Genomic DNA, 24,068 nt, shown 5'->3' with positions numbered 1-24,068 from the left:
TCATCATGTCCTACAAGCTGCATTTCCAGCTGGTCGTGGCTTCTTATGTAGGGAGCTGTGTCAATGCCATGATTTTTGAAAGTTCTGTGTTTAGTTTGTCCTTCTATGGGCCAAATGAAATCAATCATTTCTATTGTGATTAGCCTCTTTTGCTAAAGCTTACCTGTTCTGACCACCGAGTGGCTCAAATCTTGAATTCTATCACTTCGATTCTCATCATTTTGGTCACGATTCCCATCATATCCAACTCCTATCTGTGTATCCTCTCTGAAATTCTCAGAATCCCCTTCACTGAGGGGAGACTTTCTCCACCTGCACCTTTCATCTGACTGCCGTCATGCTGTTCTATGGGACTAGGAAGTTTATTTATATGCAGCCAAACTCCAGGTACTCAATGGATAAGAAGAAAGTGGTGTCTGTGTTCTACATGATGGTGATCCCCATGTTGAACACTCTGATTTACAGCCTGAGGAACAAGGATGTGAAGGAAACTCTGAAACGAATATTGACTCTCAAAAGATTTTCTGATTGATGAAATGCAATGAACAAGATGGATTTTTTATCCTCACACAATTAAGGGAACAGAGGCTAGCTGTGGTACCCTAATTCAATAAGGTGGTAAATTCTTCCCTTTGTGTGTGAGAAATTCTTTCCAGATGAAGAGAAGAGAAGGACTTCTATCTCACCATCTCAGAGTCTCTTAATGTTGAGTCTGGTCTGGGATTATTGATGTTGTTGCTTTCACTGACCAGCAAGCCAGCCAGGTGTGTGGGCAGAGGATGTGTCTACCAAGTCGTTGTACTTAACTCTCGTAAGTGCTTAGTACAGTGATCTGCACACAGTAAGTGTTCAGTAAATTCCACTGATTGATTATGAGCATATAATCAGGGCTTAATTTGTTCTATACACAATAAGCACTCAAAAACTAAAATTGATTAATTGATTGAATAATTATGTGGCTCAGCTCTGGGAACTCCAGGGAGCAAGCTCACACACAAAGTGATCCAAGCAATCCCATAACCCTTAAATGAGTTAGGCTTGGCTTTATCCAATGTCATTATTTGGAAGCAGCGTTGTCTAGTGGACAGTGCAAGGGCCTGTAGGCCAGAGAATCTGATTTCTAATCTCAGCCATATAACCTGCTGGGTGATCTTGGACAATTTGCTTAACTTCTCTGTGCACTCATCTGCAAAATGGGGATACAGTACTTGGTGTCCCTCCTACTTAGTCTGTGGGCTCCAGGTGAGACCTAATTATCTTAGTACAGTGCTTGGCACTGTAAGTGCTGAACAAATGCCACAGTTTTTATAAACAGGTCTGTAAGTGCTTGGTACTATGCTTGGCACACAGTTAGCACTGAACAAATACCACAATTATTATAAACCGGTCTTAACCAGAATCACTGGAATAGTAAATACAGTACTTCCCCTTATTCAGTCTCCACCAAACCCAAATGAACTGCCCTCATGACTACAGCTGGGGTGATGGGAAAGAACAAAAACAACCTCACATCCCAGACTGAGCCACAGATTCAGCCCAGTATATAACCGATTAATTTAGATGACTTTAATATTTATAAGTGAACCTGTGGCCAGCACTTTCTTCCCTGCAGTTTGTGCCCTAGGCTCTATTCTCTGTCTTCTTCAGAATTGTTATATCCTCCTACTGTATTGTGCTGTTGGAATAACATACCTTTAATGATACTTGTCATGTACTTTCTAGTGCCAAGATTGGGTCATTGCTAGCCTAAGTAGAGTAAGGTTCATAAAAACCTAGAAGGAGAGAGGCATTTAGGAGGGAATGATAATTCTGATTACTTTTTCAAATCAATTAATCAATGTTATTCATTGAGTGCTTCCTGTGTGCACTTGGGTGAATAAAAGAGAATAGAGTTGGTAGACAAGACCCCTGCCCAAAACCAGCTCCTACCGTGGGGCTTGCCCACCCTTTTAATGTGTTTATTTGGTGGTGAGATGCTAACTATATAATCTGTATGATATATCATTTTATTATAATTAAAACACCTAATTATACTATATTTTCATTGTTGTGATTTCCACTCAGATATATACCATTTTACTGTAACAACTGTGAAATGTCTCATTTTTTATTAATAGGAATTTTTCATCTATTGTTGTCTGTTTTTTTCCAATGGTATAAAATGCTATTTGTTATTAAGTGATACTTAAATAGTGATTACTTGCACATCACGACTTTTGAATGAGTAATTTTTATCAGTACCCAACAAAATGCAAAAATCTCACTGAAGTGTAGACTAGCAAGACCTTGTCTCCGCCATGGCTATCAGTTTTTCATTGTTTTATGGTACTTGCTATGTGCCAGGCACTGAACTACCACTTGGGTAGGTACAATTTAGTCAAGATGGACACATTTCATGTCCAACGTGGGGCTCACAGTCTTAACCCCCCCATTTTACAAATGAGGCAACAAGGCATAGAGAAGTTAAGTGTCTTGCCCAAGATAACAAAGCAGACAAAGTGCAGAGCCAGGATTAGAACTCAGGTTGTCCTGACTCCCAGGTCAGTGATCTATCCACTAGGCAAGGCTGCTCCCGAGCCATGCAATCCAATCAATCAATCCTTCACAACATCACTAAATTCGGCCTTCTCTCTTCATCTAAATTGTTACTACATTAATCCAAGCACTTCTCCAAACCCATCTTGATTACTACATCAGTCTCCTCACTGAACGTCTTGGCTCCTGTCTCTCCCCATTTCAGTCCATACTTCACTCTACTGCCCAGATCATTTATATGCAAAAATGCTCAATCCATGATTCCCCTCTCCTCCACAACACCCAATGGTTGCCCATGCATCTCTACATCAAACAGAAGATCTTTACCATAGGCTTGAAAGAACTCAATCACTATGCCCCCCTCCTACCTCACCTCGTTACTCTCCTACTACAACCCAACCTGCACACTTTGCTCCTCTAATGTCAACTTATTCATTGTACCTCAATCCTCCCCCTTTCACTGCTCGCCCGCATCCTGTCTCTGGCCTGCCATGCCCTCCCTCTTCATCTCCAATAGACGATTAATCTCCCCAATTTCAATCCTGATTGAAGTCACATCATTTCAAAAGGATCTTCTCTGACTAAACCCTCATTTCCTTTTCTCCCACTCCCTTCTGAATTGTCCTGACTCACTCCCTTTATTCATCCTCACCCAGGCCCACAGTACTTATGTAGATATCTGTAATTAATTCATTCTATTTGAATATCTGTCTCCCCCTCTAGACTGTAAACTCATTGGGGACAGAGAATGTGCTTATTATATTGTATCCTCCAAAGCGTGGAGTACAGTGTTTTGCACATAGTAAATACTCAAAAAATACGATTGATAGAGTGAAAATACATAAAGCAATCAATCGTATATAAATAATAATAACGATGATGGTATTTGTTAAGTGTTTACTATGTGTCAGGCATTGTTCTCAGCACTGGGGTAGATACAAGGTAATCAGGTTGGACACAGTCCCTGTTCCACATGGGGCTCACAGTCTTAATCCCATTTTACAGATGAGGTAACTGAGTCCCAGAGAAGAGAAGTGACTTGCCCAGGGTCACACAGCAGACACGTGGCAGAGCTGGGTTTAGAATCCATGACGTTTTGACTCTCTGGCTCATAATAATAATAATGATGGCATTTATTAAGTGCTTACTATGTGCAAAGCACTGCTCTGCTCATGCGTATCCACTATGCCATTCTGTTTCTCTATTCATTGAACACTTACCCTGTGCAGATCTCTGTTCCAAGTGCTTGAGAGAAAAAATACAACAGGAGTTGGTAGAAATGTTCCTGCCCATAAGGAGCTTACAGACTAGAGGAGGGGCCATTACAGTCCAGGAAGGAAAGCTCCCAACATCATCTAGCCTTCATGCTGAGCTGCAGAGGAGCTAAATGGCCTAGTGGTTTTCTCTACAGCCACTCCCTCAGTGGAAAAAAAGAGCCTCTTCTGTCCCTGGAGGCTTTCATAGGTGCTCTACCATCTGCTGCCTCTTGGTTACTTAGATCTGCTCTGGACAGGTGTACTCCACTCGGACTGCTTTAACTATCAAAATTAAATCAGATTATGTGATTGCTTCATCGCACTTGATCCCTGGGGCTCAAGGTTGTAACGTATCTTCCCACAATTACTTACAACTAATATTGTACTCTTCTCGTATACACCCCTGGGTTCTTGGTGTACTACTTTGAACTTTCTTGGTGCTCAATAAATACCATTAATTTATTACAAAAATCTCAAGAACCTTCTCCTCCCACCTCACCTTTGAAGGTTGTGATGTCTGCTCTGCAGGATGGCTTAAAATATAAAGAAACTTGGGTTCAAATGGTAATTGAAATTTTATTCAGTTATTTTGACATTAATCTTTCTGGAGGTTCTAATAAATTAACCAGAGGAAACGAGATTGAGAAAATAGAACTGGTGAAGAGAGAAGAGAGAGCAGGGGTCATGTCTATCTACTCTGTTGTCTTGTACATTTCCAAGTATTTATTACAGTGCTTAGTGCACAATAAATGCTGAAGACATACAATTGATTGATCAATTGATTGATTGATTTATAGAAGAACCACTGTGATCAGGATTAGAGGAAGACCCAAAAGAAAAAGTAAGATGGAAGAATGGAGGAGGGTAAATGAATATCTGCAGAATGGAAGGATAGAAAAATTTGCACTGAACACCTCCCCAAGCCCCTTAGGACTATACAGGACAAGAGAGTTAAGAGAAAGATGATAATGCACAAAGTGAAACTCTGATAGGTAAACTCAAGAGAATTCAATATCTGCCTCATTGACCAATGCATCTGAGGTTTATTGCAAAAGTCAAGAATGAACTCAGGGGATTTTGTGAGAAAACGAAGTACTCCTAACTGAAGGATGATAAACACCTGCTATGATTCATTTTTCTACTTTACAACATAGATATAGAAGTGATTACCCCCTACCTACCTCTTGTTTTTCTTATTAAACTTAATCCTAAAATAATAAGAACACTTTAATGATTCTCTACAAGTTCCAAGATAAAAAAAATTAAATTATCTAGGAATTCAGTCTCCAAATGTCATCTAGAATAGTATAAATATAGCACGTTAATTTTCAAGGACTCTCCCAGAACCCATAAAAACAATACTTTCATGATTGGGTAAGGTTTTCCTTTCCATTTGGTCATCTCAGACTTCTTTCAAGGTGGTCATGAGAATTGGTAAGGTGCCTGTGAATAGGATTAGTGGGGTGCAAGATTCTTTGGCTTATGGTTTATGTACTCCCAGGTGTGATGTGTATTTGATCTAGATGAAACTTGGGACCTTTCTTTCTTCTGAAAAATATGAAATTAGTTCAACCTCTTTCAATCCAATTCTGACAAATGTCACTGAAAATAATTTGATGCTTACCACCTATGCAGAGAGAGGAGACTCAGGTCTCTTAGGTTACTTTAGCAAGCATCCCCAGAGGATTATATGAGGAGATATTTATCAAGATTTCTGTTATGAATTTGACTTTAGGTCATAGAAAATGAAGAATGTTATTTCCTTTATGAATCAACTGTTGGTGTATCTGTATGTTCTTATTAGCTCTTGTCTCATACAAACATTTGAGACTTAATTTACAAGTATTCTTCAAGCTCTACCTATGATTTCTATGTTTTCGCAATGATGCACCTATACTTCTCTTACTGTTTCTGGCTCATTCACTGCTGTAACCAGAGGATTAACCAACAATTATTTGAAAGTCTCAAGACTGAGATTCATCTGTTTTTCCTGATGGGAGGCTCCATCAGAGACTCAGTCATCAGTTTATCAAAGACGGAGGCAATCAGGCAAACAGAGGTAAGGGTAGGTGATAATAGGATGGAAAATGCAAGGAAAAAAGGAATTTGTACTTCAAAGCTAAGTTTTTTAAAATGTATTTCATTTCGAATATGTTCCTGAATTTCAAACAGGACATTCTTTTCAGCATTTCATGGATCTTGATTTAAGATATTTTATTTTCACTCAGTTGCCTCAGTTGAACTACTTTGAAAAACATACCTCCAAACTTTCCTAAGCCAAAATAAATCACTGTAATTCTGGCACAGTTAATCAACTAAGCATCAAGTGGAATCTGAGGCCAGAGTCTAAGAATGGTAAGGGTTTTAAATCTTAAAATTTTGATTCTTTAGGATGTTTCAATCAACTGAGTGGGATTGTTTGGGTTTCTCTGTTTTGTTTTGGTTTTTTAATCATTCTAGTGACTCCACGTTGCTAAGACTTGTTCCATCTTTAGTTCTATTTTAGCAGATGACCCTTATAAATTAAATGGCAAACAAGAATAGCTCCTATGTTCATTCTGTTAGGATTTACCGAAGACTGGGAGCTACAGGTCATTTTCGTGCTTTTTCTGATCATCTATATTGTTACTGTGGTGGGGAACCTGGTTATTATACACTTAATAATTTTAACTCAAGTACTCTCCCCTCTTCTTAATAGTTGTTGCCACTGCTGCCAGTCTGGAAGGACAGCAACTCCACTCTCCACTCGCAGCAGATGAAAGGCAAGACTCTAATGGCAGTTGGAAATGGTACTTTGGTAACAGAATTCATTCACTTTGGATTCACTGATGACCAAAACGTACAAGCCATCCTTTTTGGATTATTTCTAGTGATCTATATGACCACCTTGATGGGCAATCTTGGCATAATTATGTTAATTCAGGCCAGTCACCAGTTGCACATCCCTGTGTACTATTTCCTCAGCCACTTGTCTCTCTCTGACATGTGCTATTAATCGTGGGTCACTCCGAAGATGCGGAGAACCTCCTGAAGGGGAAGAGAATCATTTCCTTTGGGGGTTGTGCTGTTCAGTTTGCTGTGACTGCAACCTTTGGGACCAACGAGTGCTTCTTACTAGCAGTGATGGCGTTTGATCGCTACTCTGCCATCTGCAGGCCTCTGCTCTACCCACTCATCATGTCCATCAAGGTGCTGGTCATGGCTTCCTATGTAGGCCATGGTTTTTGAAACTTCAGTGTTCAGTTTATCCTTCTGTGAGCCTAATGAACTCAATCACTTCTGCGATTTCCCTCCTTTACGAACGCTTTCCTGTTCCGACACCTGAGTGGCTCAAATCTTGAATCTTTGTCATTACAACTTTTATTATTTTGTTCATGATTCTCATCATAGCCATCTCCTATCTGTGTATCCTCTCTGCAATTCTGAGAATCTCCTCCACTGAAGAGAAACACAAGGCTTTCTCCATCTGTGCCTCTCATCTGACTGCTGTCACGCTGTTCTATGGGACTGCATTGTTTATCTTTATGCAGCCAAACTCCAGGTACTCAGTGGATCAGAAGAAAGTGGTGTCTGTGTTCTACATGGTTGTAATCCCCATGTTGAACCCTCTGATTTACAGCCTGAGTAACAAGGATGTGGAGGAAGCTCTCAGAAGAAAATTGGTTCTTAAAAGATGTCCTGATTTATTGATGCAATGAACAAGAACTTTTTTGATCCTCACACAATTAAGGGAACTGAGGTTAGCTGTGGTACTCTAAGGCTTTAAAATCAATATTGCAGAGATTCTTCCCTTTGAATGTGAGGAAGCTGGTTATAAATAATTCTTTCCATGTGAGAAGGGGATAAGACCTTCCCTCTGACCCTTTCAGAATCTCTCTTAATCCTGGGTCTGGTCTGGGATTATTACTGCTGCTGATTTCACTGACCAGTAAGAAAGCCAAGTGTGTTGGTAGAGGATGTGTCTACTAACTCTTTGTATTATCTTCTCCCAAGCACCTAGTATAGGGCTCTGCACACAGTAAGTGCTATGTAAATTCCATTGATTGAATAACAGCATATAATCAGGGCTTTATTTGTTCTGCACACAGTAAGTACTCAAAAATACAATTGATTAATTGATTGATTTATTATGATGCTCAGCTCTGGGAGATCCAGAGAGTTGACACACAAAGTGATCAAAGCAATCCCATTAACCCTTAAAGGAACTTAGCTTGCTGTTTCTAATGCCATTATGCGGAAGCAGCATGGCCTAATGGGTAGCACATGGGCCTGGGGGCCAGAGAATCTGGTTTTTAATCTCGGCCACATAGCCTGCTGTGTGACCTTACACAAGTAACTTAACTTCTCAATGCTTTCTTCTGCAAAATGGGGATTCATTCATTCATTCAATCGTATTTATTGAGTGCTTACTGTGTGTAGAGCACTGTACTAAGCACTTGGAAAGTACAATTCGGCAACAGATAGAGACAATCCCTACCCAAAAACAGGATCACAGTCTAGAAGGGGGAGACAGACAACAAAACAAAAGAAGTAGATAGTCATCAATAACATCAAAATAAATAGAATTATACATATAGACACATCATTAATAAAATACATAGAATAATAAATATGTACAAATACACAGAAGTGCTGTGAGGAGGGGAAGGGGTAGAGCAGAAGGATGGTTTAAGGGTGATGGGGAGGAGAGGAGGAGAAGAGGAAAAGTGACGCTCAGTCTGGGAAGGCATTCTGGAGGAGGTGAGCTCTCAGTAGGGCTTTAAAGGGGGGAAGAGAGCAAGTTGGGTGGAAGTGAGGAGGGAGAGCATTCCAGGCCAGAGGTAGGATGTGGACCAGGGGTCGACGGCGGGATAGGTGAGAATGAGGCAGAGTAAGGAGGTTAGCGTCGGAAGAGCAGAGTGTGAGGGCTGGGCTGTAGATGGAGAAAAGGGAGGTGAGGTAGGAGTGGGAAAGGTGATGGAAGGCTTTGAAACTAATAGTGATAAGTTTTGTGCTTCATGCGAAGGTTGATAGGCAACTGCTGGAAATTTTTGAGGAGGGAAGTGACATGACCAGAGTGTTTCTGTAGAATGATAATCCAGGCAATACCTGATCTCCCTCCTACTTCGTCAGTGAGATCCACGTGAGATCTGTTTATCTTGTATGTACCACAGCACTTAGTACAGTGCTTGGCCCTATAAGTGCTGAACAAACACCACAGTGCTTATATGCAGCTCTGTAAGTGCTTGGTTCTATTCTGCAAGCATTGAACAAATACCAGTTATTATTACGAAGGTCTTACCAGATACTGGAATAATAAACACAGTACTTCCCCTTATTCAGTCTCCACCAAACCCAAATGAACTGCCCTCATGACTGCAGCTGGGGTGATGGGGAAGATTTGGTCTAGAAGAACCATAACAACCTTAAATCCCAGAAAAAGAGTCACAAATTTAGCCCAGTCATTAAATTGATTCATTTAGGTGACTTGAGTATTTCTAAGTGAACCTGTGGCCAGCCTTTTTTCCCCTGCAGCTCGTGCCCTGTGCTCTACTCTCTGTCTTCTGAAATTACAGCATTCTGTTGGTGCATTGTCTCATTGGAATGGCATACTTTCAATAATATTTGTCATGCACTTTCTAGTTCCAAGTTTGGGTCATTGCTAGTCTACATGTAGAGTAAGATCCATAAGAATCGAGAAGGAGAGAGGCATTTAAAAGGGAAAGATTATTCTGATTCCTTTATCTAATCAACCATTCATTGGTATTTATTGAGTAGTTACTGTATTCAGAGCACTGAACTAAACGTTTGGGTGAGTAAAAGACAATAGAGTTGGTAGACATAATTCCTGCCCAAAACTAGCTCCAACCATGGGGCTTGCTTACCCTGCCAATGTGTTTATACAGCCGTGAAATGCTATCTACACAATCTTTATGATATACTGTTTTACTGTTTTAATATAATTAAAACATCTAATTGTACTATAGTTTCATTGTTGTGATTTCAACTCAGATATACCACATTTAAATGTAACAACTGTTAAAGATCTCAGTTTTTATTAATGGGAATTTTTCGTCTATTATTTCTTTTTTCAAATGGTATTTAATGGCATTATATGTCATTTTGTATTATAGGTTACTTAAATTGTGATTACTTGTACATCACATCGTTTGAATGATTAAAAATAATTTCTCTTCTGCCCAACAAAATGCAAAAATCCTCACTGAAGTCTAGATTATCAAGACCTTGTCTCCACCATGGGTATCACTTTTATTTAATGGTATGTGCTATGTACCAGGGACTCTACTATGTGCTGGGGTAGATAAAAGTTAATCAGGATGTACACAAACCATGTTCCACATGGGGCTCATAGTCTTAGCCGCCATTGTACAAATGAGGTAACTGGGCATAGAGAAGTTAGGTATCTTGACCAAGGTCACAAAGCAGACAAAGGGTAGAATTAGGATTAAAACTCAGATCATTCTGATTCCCAGGTCCGTGCTCTAGCCACCAGGACAGGATGCTCCACATCCATGTAGTCCAATTAATCAATACTTCACAACATCACTAAAGTCTGCCCTTTCCTCTCCATCCAAACTGCTACCATGTTAATCCAAGCACTTCTCCTATCCCATCTTGATTACTACTTCAGACTCCTCATTGAACTCCTCGGCTCCAGCCTCACCCCATTCCAGTTCATACTTCACTCTGCTGTACAGATCATTTTTCTACAAAAATGCTCAGTCCTTGTTTCACACCTGCCAAGAACCTCTAGTGGTTGCCCATCCATCTCCACATCAAACAGAAGCTCTTTACCATAGACTTGAAACCACTCAATCACCATAGCCCTTCGTACCTCACCTCGCTACTCTCCTCACACTTTACTCCTCTAATGCCAACCTATTTACTGAACCTCGATCTCCCCCACTTTGCTGCTGACCTCTCGCCCACCTCCTGGCTCTGGCCTGGAATGGCCACCCTCTTCATGTCCAACAGACAATTAATCTCCATGACTTCAAGTAATACTATAGTCAAATCTCTTCAAAAAGGGCTTCTTAGGCTAAACCCTCATTTCCTATTCTCCCATTCCCTTCTGCATTGCCCTGATTCCCTCCCTTTATTCATCTCCACCAAGCCCCAAAGCATGTATGTGCACATCTGTAATTTATTCATTTAAATGAATGTCTGTCTCCCCTCTAGACTGTAAGCTCACTTTGGGCAGGGAATGTGCCCGTTATATTGTTTAGCTGTACTCATCCAAACGCTTAGTAGTGTTCTGCACACAGTAAGTGCTCAATAATTATGATTGATTGATGGACTGAAGCAGAGCGCTCTACTAAGCCCTTGAGAAAAATCAATAAAACAGGGGTTGGTAGACATGTTCCCTGCCTACAAGGAGCTTACAGATTACAGGAGGAGCTTTTACAGTCCTGGAATCATCTAGCCTTCATGCTGAGCTGCAGAGGAGCTTAATGGCCTAGTGCTTTTTTCAACAGCCAGATGCCCAGTAGAAAAAAGAACCTCTTCGGGCCCTGGAGGCTTTAATAAGTGTTCTACCATCTACTGCCTCTTGGTTACTTGGATCTGCTCTCGACAGTTCCACCCAACTTGGACCACTTTAACTATCAAAATTCAATCAGATTATGTGATTGCTTCATCACACCTGATACCTGATTAATAATAATTACTGTATTTATTATCTGACCTTCGACTGTGTGGATCACTAGAAATTCTGGGGAGCATTAAGGAAAATGGGGATGCTGGATCATTTAATTGCATTAATATGGAACCTGTAAGCCATACAGCAGGCTACAATAAGAACAAAATAAGGAGTAAAAGATTTGTTTCCCATTAGTAAGGGTGTAAGACAAGGATGTATCTCATCACCTTATCTGTTCATCCTCTATACCAAATACATAATGAGAGTAGCTGGATTAGATGAAGATAAACGGGGAGTAAAGATTGGAGGAAGGAATATAAACAATCTTCGTTATCCTGATGATACTACCCTACTAGCAGAAAGTGAAAAGTTTTCAAGGTCTTATTACTAAAAGTTAAGGAACAGAGCAAAAAGATAGGCCTATATTTGAATGTCAAGAAAACAAAGATCATGACAACTGGAAGTTTTAATATATTTGTAGAGGATGGAGAGAAGATTGAAATAGTTGACAATTTTTCTCTCCTGGGATCAATAATCAATAATAAAGACTTGCTATGAAGAGCCTATAAAAAGTCATGAAATGTGTTGGTGGAACAATTGCCACAAAAATACAAATTGTTAATTCTATGGTGTTTCCAATGACAATGTAAGGATCCAAAAGCTGGACAGTGAAAAAACAGGATAGAGAGAGCATCAATTCTTTTGAAAAGGGTGCTGGAGAAGGCTTTTGTAAATACCATGGACTGTCCAAAAACCAAACAAATAGATTTTGGAGAAAATTAAGCCAAAGTCGTCTTTGGAAGGCCAAATGGCTCAATTTAGATTAGCATATTTTGGACACATAATCAGGAGGACTAATTCTCTGGAGAAGACACTAAGGCTAGGAAAATTCCAGGGAAAACGTTGAAGAGGCAGACTAGCAGCTAGATGGATAGAGACCATAACAGCAATAATAGAAGAACCGTTGGAAAGGTTACAGATTATGACAGAAGTCAAGACATTCTGGAGAAAATATATCCATAGATTTGCTATCAATCGGAAATGACTAGATGTCACTTGATATTACTATGTGCCAGGCACTGTACCAAGCCCTGGGTTGGATTCGAGAAAATCAGGTTGGCCACAGTGCATTCCCCACGTGGGGTTCACCGTCTCAACTCCCATTTTACAGATGAGGTAACTGAAGCACAGAGAAACCAAGTGACTTGCCCAAGGTCACAAAGCAGACAATGGCAGAGCTGGAATTAGACCCTATGATAGTCTGACTCTCAGGCCCAGGCTCTATACACTACACCATGCTTCTTCTCATTTTCTTACACACACTTGTTCATAGCGAATATTGTACTATTCTTTTATACTCTCCTAAGTGCTTAGTAGAGCACTTTGACCTTTGTAGGTGCTCAAAAAATACTACTGATTAACTATAACAATCTCAAGACCCTTGTCTCATCCCATTTTTGAAGGATGTGATGCCTGTTCTGTAGGATGGCTTAAAATATAGAGAAAACTGAGTTCAAATGGTAATTAGTTGGTATTTTATTCAGTTAAGCGAGTATTCTGACATTGACCTTTCTGGAGGTTATAATGAATTAACCAGAGGAATTGAGATTGAGCATAATAGAATGGGCGAAGAGAGAAGAGACAGCAGGGGTTGTGTCTGTGTACTCTATTGTACTGTACTTTCCCAAGTACTTACTCCAGTGTTCAGTACACAGTAAATGTTCAAGACATACAACTGATTGATTGATTGGCTGACGTATAGAAGACCACTGTGAGTGGGATCAGGATTAGAGGAAGACCCAAGAGAAAAAGTAAGATGGAAGAATGGAGGAGGGTAAATGACTACCCAGAGTGGAAGGATAGAAAAATCTGCACTGAGCACCTACCCAGGTCCCTAAGGACCATACAGGACAAGAGAGAGAAAGATGATTATGCACAGAGTGAAACTCTGATAGGTAAACTCAAGATAATTCAAGGTCTGCCTCTCAACCAACGTAGTTGAGGTTTATTGCAAAAGTCATGAATGAATTTAGGGAACTTTGTGAGAAAACGAAATACTCCTAACTAAGGCATGATAAACAACTGCTTTGATTCATTTTTTCAACTCCACAGCATAGAAATAGCAATATCTACCCCTACCTACCTCTTGATTTTTTATTGGACTTAAATCCAAGATAATAAGAACACTCTCTGCAGTTTCGAGGTTAAAAAAAGTATTAAATTATCTAGTGATGCAGTTCCCAAATGCCACCTAGTATTTAATTCTCAAGGACTTTCTCAGAATCCATAAAAACAATACTTTCATGATTGGGTAAGGTTTTCCTTTCCTTTTGGTCATCTCTGACTTCTTCTTTCATGGCGGTCATGGCCTGAGACTAGGATTAGTGGAATGCAAAATTCAATGGCTTGTGGTTTAGGTACTCCCAGGTGTGATGTGTATTTGATCTAAATGAAGCTTGGAACCTTTCTTTCTTCTGAAAAATATGGAATTATTTCAACACCTTTCCGTCTAATTCTGACCAGTGTCATTGAAAATCTGATCATCTATATTGTTACTGTGGTGGAGAACCTGGTTATTACACTTCTAATTGTTTTGACTCCAGGTTCTCTCCCCTCTTTTCAATAGTCATCACTGTGCTGCCAGTCTGGTAGGACAGCAACTCCACTCTCCACTTGCAGCAGATGAAAGACAAGACACTAATGGTAGCTGGAAATGGTACTTTGGTAACAGAATTCATTCACTTTGGATTCACTGATTACCAAAATTTGCAAGCCATCCTTTTTGGATTCTTTCTAGTGATCTACATGATCACCTTGATGGGCAACCTTGGCATAACTGTGTTAATTCTGGCCAGCCCCCAATTACACACCCCCATGCTCTATTTCCTCAGTCACCTGTCTCTCTCTGACATGTGCTATTCGTCATGGGTCACTCCAAAGATGCTGGAGAACCTCCTGCAGGGGAAGAGAACCATTTCTTTTGGGTGTTGTTCTGTTCAATTTGCTGTGACTGCAATCTCTGGGACCAACGAGTGCTTCTTACTAACAGTGATGGCATTTGATTACTACTCTGCCATCTGCAGGCCTCTGCTCTAGCAACTCATCATGCCCAACAAGGTGTGTCCAGCTGGTCGTGGTTTCCTATGTAGGCAGCTGTGTCAATGCTGTGATTTTCGAAAGTTCATTGTTTAGTTTGTTCTTCTGTGAGCCAAATGAAATCAATCACTTCTCTTGTGATTTGCCTCCTTTACTGGAGCTTGCCTGTTCTAACCCCCAAGCGGCTCAAATCTTGAATTGTCTCACTTCGATTCTCATCATTTCAGTCATGATTCTCATAATAGCCATCTCCTATCTGTGTATCCTCTCTGCAATTCTGAGAATCCCCTTCACTTAGGGGAGACAAAAGGCTTTCTCTACCTATGCCTTATATCTGATCGCCATCTTGCTGTTCTATGAGACTCTGCAGCCAAACTCCAGGTACTCAATGGATCAGAAGAAAGCGATGTCTGTGTTCTACCTCGTGGTGATCTCCATGCTGAAACTCCCGATTTACAGCCTGAGGACTAAGAATGTGAAGGAAGCAAGGAAGCTCTGAGAATATTATTTGGTTCTTAAAAGATATCCTGGCTGACTGATGCAATGAACAAGAAGCTTTTTTGATCCTCACACAATTAAGGGAACTGAGGTTAGCTGTGGTACTCTAAGGTTTTAAAATAGGTTTGGGGTAGAATCTTCCCTTTGTGTGTGAGGAAATTGGGTATAAATGATTCTTTCCAGCTGAGGAGGGGATAAGACTTTCCCTCTAACCCTTTCAGTATCTCTCTTAATACTGGGCCTGGTCTGGTCTGGGATTATTACTGCAGCTGTTTTCACCATACAGCATGCCAGGCAGGGATATGGGCAAGGGAACAAATATTGCATGGAGGATAGTGCCTGGCCCTGGGAGTCGGAAGGTCATGGGTTAGTACCAAGTTAGTACAATCATTCATCCTATCCCAATTGAATTACTGCATCAGCCTCCTTTCCAACCTTCCATCCTCCTGTCTGTCACCAATTCAGTCCATACGTCACTCTGCTGCCCAGATTATCTTTCTACAGAAACGTTCTGGACATGTCACCCGACTTCTCAAAAATCTCCAGTGGTTGCCCATCAACCTCCATAGCAAACAACAAGTCATCACTATTGGCTTTAAAGCTCTCCATCACCTTGTCTCATCTTACCTCACCTCTCTTCTCTCCTTCTACAGCCCTGCCCACACACTCTGCTCTGCTGATGTCTTGATCTCTCTTGGCCCACTGTCGACCCCTGGCCCACGTCCTACCTCTGGCCTGGAACACCCTCCCTCCTCAAATCCGCCAATCACTCCTCCCCCCTTCAAAGCCCTACTGAAGGCTCACCTCCTGCAATACACCTTCCCAGACTAAGCCCCAATTTTCTTTAGCTCCCCATCCATTCTAAGTCACCTCGACGTGCTCCCTTTGCCCTTCCCCACCTCCCTGCCCCTCAGCACTTACATATATATGTATATATCTATAATTCTATTTATTCATATTGTTGCCTGTTTACCTGTGTTGATGTAAACCCTGTCTCCCTCTACTCTCCCGCATGGTTCAGTGGAAAGAGCCCGGGCTTGGGAGTCAGAGGTCGTGGTTTCTAATCCTACTCCTCCACTTGCCAGCTGTGTGATTTTGGGCAGTCACTTCACTTCTCTGTGCCTCCATTCCCTCATTGGTAAAATGGGGATTAAGACTGTGAGCCCCACGTGGGGCAACCTGTTTATCCTGTATCTAACCCCGTGCTTAGAACAGTGTTTGGCACCAATACTATTAGAGAAGCGGCGTGGTGTAGTGGATAGAGCATGGGCCTGGGAGTTGGAAGGTCATGGGTTTGAATCCCAGTTCAGCCACATGTCTGCTGGGTGACCTTGGGCAAGTAACTTCACTTCTCTGGGCCTCAGTGACCTTATCTGTCAAATGGAGATTGAGAATGTGAGCCCCATGTGGGACAGGGACTATGTCTAACCTGATTTGCTTGTATCTACCCCAGCGTTTGGTATGGTGTCTGGCACATAGCAAGTGCTTAACAAATATTATTATCATTATTATTATTAGCATATATATATCTATAATTACATTTATTTATATTGATGCCTGTTTACTTGTTTTTATGTCTGTCTCCCTCCTACTAGACTGTAGGCCCACTGTGGGCAGGGATTGTCTCTATTGCTGAATTATATTTTCCCAAAGCTTTGTATACTGCTCTGCATATAGTAAGCACTCAATAAATATGATTGAATTGAATAAATGCGTTTTATATCTGGCTCTTCCAGTTGTCTGCTGTGAGCCTCATGTGGGACCTGATTATCTTGTATCTACCCCAGCTCTTAGTACAGTGCTTGGAAAATAGTAAGGACTTAATAAATGTCACAATTATTATATCGAGGTCTTAACTGCCACTGGAAGATTAAATAGATTACCTCCCCTTCTCCAATCTCCACCAAACCCAAATGAATGGACTTCATGACTCCAGCTGGGCTAATGGGAAAGATTAGTTCTAGAAGCCCACATCCCAGACCAAGAGCCACAAATTTAGCCCAGTCATTAAACTGATTCATTTACACCACTTGAGTAGGTATAAGTGAGCCTGTGGCCAGCATTTTTTTTACCTGCAGCATGTTCCTTGTGCTCTACTTTGTGTCTTCTTCACAAACTGCTAAATCCTGCTAGCATATTGTACTGTAGGAACAACATACTTTTAATAATATTTGTCATGCACTTTCTAGTGCCAAGACTGGGTCATTTGCTAGCTTACATGTAAAATAAGATCCATAAAAATCTAGAAGGAAAGATACTTTTAGGAGAGAAAGATGATTCTGATGCCTTTGTACAATCAATCAATGGTATTTAATAATAACAATAATAATGATAATTGTGGCATTTGTTAAGTACTTACTGTGTGTCAGGCACTATATTAAGTCCTGGGGTGGATACAAGCAAATCGGGTTCATTCATTCAATCGTATTTATTGAGTGCTTACTGTGTGCAGTGCACTATACTAAGCGCTTGGGAAGTTCAAGTTGGCAACATATAGAGACGGTCCCTACCCAATAACGGGCTCACAGTCTATAAGCCGGAGACGGACAACAAAACAAAACATGTGGACAGGTGTCAAGTCATCAGAATAAATAGAATTAAAGCTAGATGCACATCATTAACAAAATAAATAGAATAGTAAATATGTACAAGTAAAATAAATGGAGTAATAAATCTGTACAAACATATATACAGGTGCTGTGGGGAGGGGAAGGAGGAAGGGCAGGGGGGATGGGGAGGGGGAGAGGAGAAAGGGGCCTCAGTCTGGGAAGGCCTCCTGAAGGAGGTGAGCTCTCAGTAGGGCTTTGATGGGAGGAAGAGAGCTAGCTTGGCGGATGTGTGGAGGGAGGGCATTCCAGGCCAGGGAGAGGACGTGGGCTGGGGGTCGACAGCGGGACAGGTGAGAATGAGGCAGTGAGGAGGTTAGCGGCAGAGGAGCAGAGGGTGCAGGCTGGGCTGTAGAAGAAGGGAAGGGAGGTGAGGTAGGAGTGGGCGAGATGATGGAGAGCCTTGAAGCCGAGAGTGAGGAGTTTTTGCTTGATTCGTAGGTTGACAGGCAGTCACTGGAGATTTTTGAGGAGGGGAGTAATTACCCAGAGCGTTTCTGCACAAAGATGATCCGGGCAGCAGTGTGAAGTATAGACTGAAGTCCCTGTCCTAACTGGGATTCGTAGTCTTAATCCCCATTTTACATATGAGGTAACTGAGGCCTAGAGAAGTGAAATGACTTGCCCAAGGTCACAAAGCAGACAAGTGATGGAGCCAGGATTAGTACCCATGATCTTTTGACTCCCAGACCAGTGGTCTATCCACTACACCAGCATTGTACTAGATGCTTCGGTGAGCAAAATACAAAAGAGCTGGTAGACACAATCCCTGTGCCAAACCAGATCCAACTGTGCAGCTTGCCCACCTTTCCAATGTGCTTATATTGTGGTGAGACACTAGCTATGTAATCTGAATTCTATTATAATTAAAACATCTAATTATACTATATTTTCATTGTTGTGATTTCCCCCAAATTTACACCATTTTACTTGTACTGTAACAAGTGTGAAACATCTCATTTCCATTAATAGGAATTTTTCACCTATTGTTACTTTTTTAAAACGGTATTTAATGGTATTAAATCATATTTGTTATTATAGGATATTTTAATAGTGATTACTTGTATAGCATGTGCTTAGAATGATTGAAAATATTTTTCCCTCTACTCAACAAAATTCAAAAAACTTCAGTGAAGTCTAGATTGGCAAGATCTTGCCTCCACCATGGTTATCACTTTTTCTTTTTCTTTTTTTTAGTATTTACTAATCAGGATGGACATAGTCAATGTCCTTCATGAGTTTCACAGTCTTAACCCCCATTTTACAGGTGAAGTAATTGAGGCTCAGAGAGGTTAAGTGACTTTCCTAAGATCCTAAAGCAGACAAGTGGCATAACCAGAATTAGAACCCAGGTCCTCCTGACTCCCAAGTCCTGATTACCATGTCCATGTTCTAGCCAGTAGTCCATGCTGCTCCAAGAGAATTTTTCATTACAGAAATGCTACATTATTTTACTAAAACACAGATGCAAGTATGCACACAAACACATGAACACATTTATACATAGGTGGGAGAGGATGTCTTTTAGGTTGTCAGTGGAGTGACTGGATCATGTTTGGGTTTGAAAAAGATTAATATTCCTATCTATTAATGTTTGCATGCAGACAAAACCTACTGAGAACAGTGATTTTTCATTTTTTAAATCAATAAAACAACATCACAGTCTAGAAGCAAAATGATAAACAGAGAATTTGGAGAGGGCCTGGAAATACCAAGGCTATAACATTAACTTCGTTTCTTGGAATTTTGAGCTTTTGATATAGCTGGCAAGAATGTTTGCATGAATAAAATATGGAGATGATGTATTTTCATATCCCCGTCCTTAATTATTTAATCATTAATCAATTCAGCAATGATATTTATTGAACACTTGCTGTGTGCAGAGTACTGTATCAAGTGCTTGGGAGCATACAATACAACAGAATTGGCAAACCCCACCCCTATCCTGAAGAAGATTCGATGACCTTGATTCTCCCTCTTACAAACAGCTGGCAGCAGAAATCCTGTATAATTTACACCCGTGTATTCTTTCCCAGCACTAAGTATATTAAGTGAGAAGCACGATTGCCTAGTAGATAGATAAAGCCTTGGGACTTAGAAGGACATCATTGTTATCCCAGCTCTGCCACTTGTCTGCTGTGTGACCTTGGGCAAGTCACTCACTTTTCTGGGGCTCAGTTACCTCATCTGTAAAATGGGGATTAAAAGTATGAGCCCAATGTGGGACAGGAACTGTGTCCAACTTGATTTACTTGAATACTCCCAGCACTTAGTACAGTGCCTGGGATAGACTGTAAGCTCGTTGTGGGCAGAGGTAACATAAAAATAATAATGGTATTTGTTAAGCACTTACTATGTGCCAGGTACTGTAAACCCTGGAGTGGATATAAGAAAATCAGATTGGATACAGTCCCTGTCCCACGTGGGGCTCACAGGCTCAATCCTAGTTTACAGATGATGTAACTGAGGCCCAAAGAAGTAAAGTGACATGCCCAAGGTCACACAACAGACAGGTGGCAGAGCCGGGATTAGAATCCACATCCTTCTGACTCCCAGGCCTGTGCTCTATCCACTATACCATGATGCTTCTCTATGCCTATCATGCCTATCGATTCTGCAGTATTGTACTCTCTCAAGCACTTAGTGTAGTGTTCTATGCACAGTAAGTTCTCAGTAAATGTCATTAATTGATACAGTAGTTTGCACACACGTAAACACTTAGTAAGCATCATTACTACTACTATTAGTTCTGAAAGGAGGATGACTGAGGCAGGTCTGGGGCAGAGGTAAAGTCCATTAATCCAACAGTGATATTTATTGAACTCTTACTATGTGCAGAGCACTGTTCTAAGTGCTTGGGAGAGTACAATACAGTAGAATTAGCAGACATATTCCTTGCCCATAATGAGCTTATGATTTGGAGAGGGAGCTTAAGTGTTTGACATAAAAAGGAGACTAGAGCCCAAAACGTATGGTTCACATATGGGATAACTGACTCTGTCCTTAGGGCTATAGGGTTGTCTCAGATACAGAATGACCATTTAAGTCAGTACCAAAGTTTTTCCATCTGAAAAGGACTGAGATTCACTTCCTGTTACATTTCCAACTTGTAGTGAACATACTTCCAGCACATAACTGCTAAATAATTTAAAATGCCCCTTCGACTCTCCCAGTGGCAAATCTGCCCTGAGAATCCTCAGGTGTAAGAGGGTGGGAAGACCAACTTCTAAGGGAAGAAGAGGGAGGAGCAGACACACTGGTAACCACCGTGACTTGTAGAAGTTGGAGTCCTAGAGGCAGGACTAGTAGCTCCTGGTTCCAAAAGTGCCTCCGTCTAATTGGCACAGCCAGAGACCAAGTAGTGCCTTTGTATAGAGCAGAGGCCAAAATGCTCTCTTCTACTGGAAAATGATCTCCCCAACACATGTTTGCCTTGGGTGGAAGGGACAGAAAGCTGATTTTCCACAGGCTACCATTCCTTTAGAACTAGATTTAAAAACTGCCTTCCAACAAATGTCATAGTTTAACTCAGCCCCCAGGAGCACAATTGATAAACACCATCTACTCTTCTGTTTACTTGAGTAACAAGACTTTTATTTTAAGAATAATTTCAAGAAGTTGAAATGACACCCAGATATTTCTACAGTATGAGAAAACAACCTCTATGCAATTATTTAGTCTTGAAGGGTTCACTTTAATGACCCATGTGGGCCTGGATTAGGTGGGGATGCAATAAGGATTTTGTCTCCATGTGCTACTCAATGAATTTAAGCACAGACACAGCCTATATTCCACTTAAACATCAACCACACCAAGAGTTACCAGTCAGAAGAAATTGGGTATGCGCAGTTGGACAACTTCATGCTTTTCCCCTTTTGTTCCATTTTACCTCAAAAATGTTATTTTCCCCATTTATTGGATTTGAAATGTTTTCACTTTGCAGAATAAGTAATAATGGAAAAGTGAAGGATGGGTATAAGCCACTGAGTGGTGGATAAGAACACAGCACCTGTGGCATCTTAGAACTTTAAGAGAGCTGGTGAGGTAGTCTAGTCCATTCCTCCATCTCCAAAGACAACTTATAATCAAAAAAAAATTTGAAAGATCTGAAACAAAACTGGCAGAACAGAAAGTTAAACCTCTCACCTCAGTTAATAAGGGCAAATTAGCCCTTTGGACTTTAAAATGATAGAACCAGAAGTGTTGAGCAACCCTTTTTTATTCTTGGCAAGAGAAGCAGAGAGATTGTGGAGAAAAAGGAGGGCAGTGAAGGGCGTAGTTTTCTACAGTGTACTTTCCTGTAGTCAGCTATCACAGTCTGCCTTCTAGGAAACGGCAAAGCCAGAGGAAGTATGGGAAATGGGCAAAGATCTTTTTGTGTAGGTACAAGGATAAAGACTAATCAAACTATCTATAATAGGCTCCTGATAAAATTTCTCTTTTGACAGGTGAGGCTCAGTCACTAAACCCTGGGTCTTATCTGGTAAAATTAATTAATTAATTCAATTGTATTTATTGAGCACTTACTGTGTGCAGAGCACTGAACTAAGCACTTGGGAGAGTACAGTAAAATGGTAGACACATTCCCTGTCCACAATGAGCTCGGAGTATAGCAGAGTTCTTGGGACTGTAAAATCTCTACCCCATCTCAAATTTGGAAGCAACATGGCCTAGTGGATAAATCGCACATCAGGGAGCCAGGGGACCTGAGTTCTAATCTTGGATCTGCCATTTCCCTGCCCTAATAACTTGGGCAAGTCACTTATATCATCTATGCTTCAGCACCCTCAACTGTAAAATTGGGATTCAATACCTGGTCTCTCTCCCACTTGACTGTGAGCCCCTTGTGAGTCAAGGACTGAATCTGACCTAATTAATTTATATCAATCCCAGGGCTTAGAACAGTGTTTGCCACATAGTGAGCACTTAACAAATACCATAAAAAATTTTAAATCAGGAAAAAAACATTTACTGTCATGGATCTGAGTGGAATATGAACGTGAATGAAAATGCTTAGTGTATGCTAGATTATGTACACCATGAGCAAGTAGCATGGCCTAGTGGAAAGAGCAGTGGTCTTGGAGTCAGAGAACCTGGGTTCTAATCCTGGCTTTGTCAGTTGCCTGCTTTCTGACATTGGGCAAATCACTTAACTTCTCTGTGCTTCAGTTTCCTCATCTGTCAACTAAGCATTCAATACTTGTTCTCCTTCTTACTTGGGCTTTGAGCTCCATGTGGAACAGGGACTATGTTTGACCAGACTATCTTGTGTTTGTCTACTTCAGCACTTAGTATTCTTCTTGGCACATTGTAAGCATTCAACGAATACCACAGTTATCATTGTTTGTGAGGGCAGAAACTGGGTCCACTGACTCTATTGTACTTTCTCAAGTGTTTAGTACAGTACTCTACATAGAATAAGTGCTCAATAAATACTGTTGCTCAATTGATTAATTGGATGAAGTGTAGGATATTAAGTGGGATCAAGCACTAAACTAAGGGGCTTGAATCTACCAGGTCCCCACTCCCTGAATGACGGATTATTTAGCCTTTTAGATTTTCCACTGAAACACTCTGTGATTATTATTATTATAATCATTTTTTGAGAACAATATTCTGTTTTCATGCAGTCATTGGATTTCCTTTTTTGCTTTTCTATCTCTTTCATATATAACTGACTTCCTCTATTATCCTACACTATCAGATAATCAGAATGGAATAGCTTGGTATCCTCAATCCCATTCATATTTAGACTGTGTTTCATTTCCAACAACATAACAGAAAGAGTCAGAATGCATTCCATTTTACTGCAGGCCTATTTTCGATTTAGAAAATGAAGATTCATTTCCTTGGAACAACCCTAATGCACAGCAAGGACTTTACAAACCTGTTAACTACTTAAAGGCTAGAACCGTATCACCTAATTCTACTGCATTGTACTCTTCCAGGAACTTAGTACAGTGCTCTGCACAGAGTAGGTGCTCAATAAATGCAAATGGTTGCTGGATTGATTACAAGCTGCATTCTTAGGTGCTCATTTGTTCTCATTTCTAGATGCTCATTGTAGCAGATCCTAGCTAGAGATATCGCTCTCAATGCTGAAATAAAAGACTAACAGGGAACATACTGCTAATTCTGTTGTATTGTACTCTCCCAAGTGCTTAATACAGTGCTCTGCACATAGTTTCTACCCCAGTACACATAGTAAGCGCTCAATAAATATGATTGATTGATTGATTGAATGGTGACTGCATCAATGGACAGTTTCCAGTCAGGGGACCTGGGATCTAATCCCAGCTCTCTCACTAGCCTGCTGTGTGACCTTGGGCAAATCACTTATCTTCTCAGGGCCTCAGTTCCCTCAACTGTCAAACAGAGATGAAATACCTGTTTTCCCTCCTTCTTAGATCTTAGATTGTGAGCTTTATGAGAGATAGG

The 24,068-nt window shown here is 40.8% G+C and overlaps 1 pseudogene; it reads left to right on the top strand.

Moving 5' to 3' along the window:
- The first annotated feature begins 337 nt into the window (after positions 1-337).
- LOC119925340 lies at positions 338-7,019 on the top strand (annotated as a pseudogene).
- Positions 7,020-24,068: the final 17,049 nt, after the last annotated feature.

This window comes from Tachyglossus aculeatus, chromosome 3 (assembly GCF_015852505.1).
Source record: "Tachyglossus aculeatus isolate mTacAcu1 chromosome 3, mTacAcu1.pri, whole genome shotgun sequence".
In the NCBI taxonomy this organism is placed as follows: domain Eukaryota; kingdom Metazoa; phylum Chordata; class Mammalia; order Monotremata; family Tachyglossidae; genus Tachyglossus; species Tachyglossus aculeatus.
The sequence above is the reverse complement of the archived record's forward strand: the minus strand, read 5'-3'. Positions and strand labels throughout refer to the sequence as shown.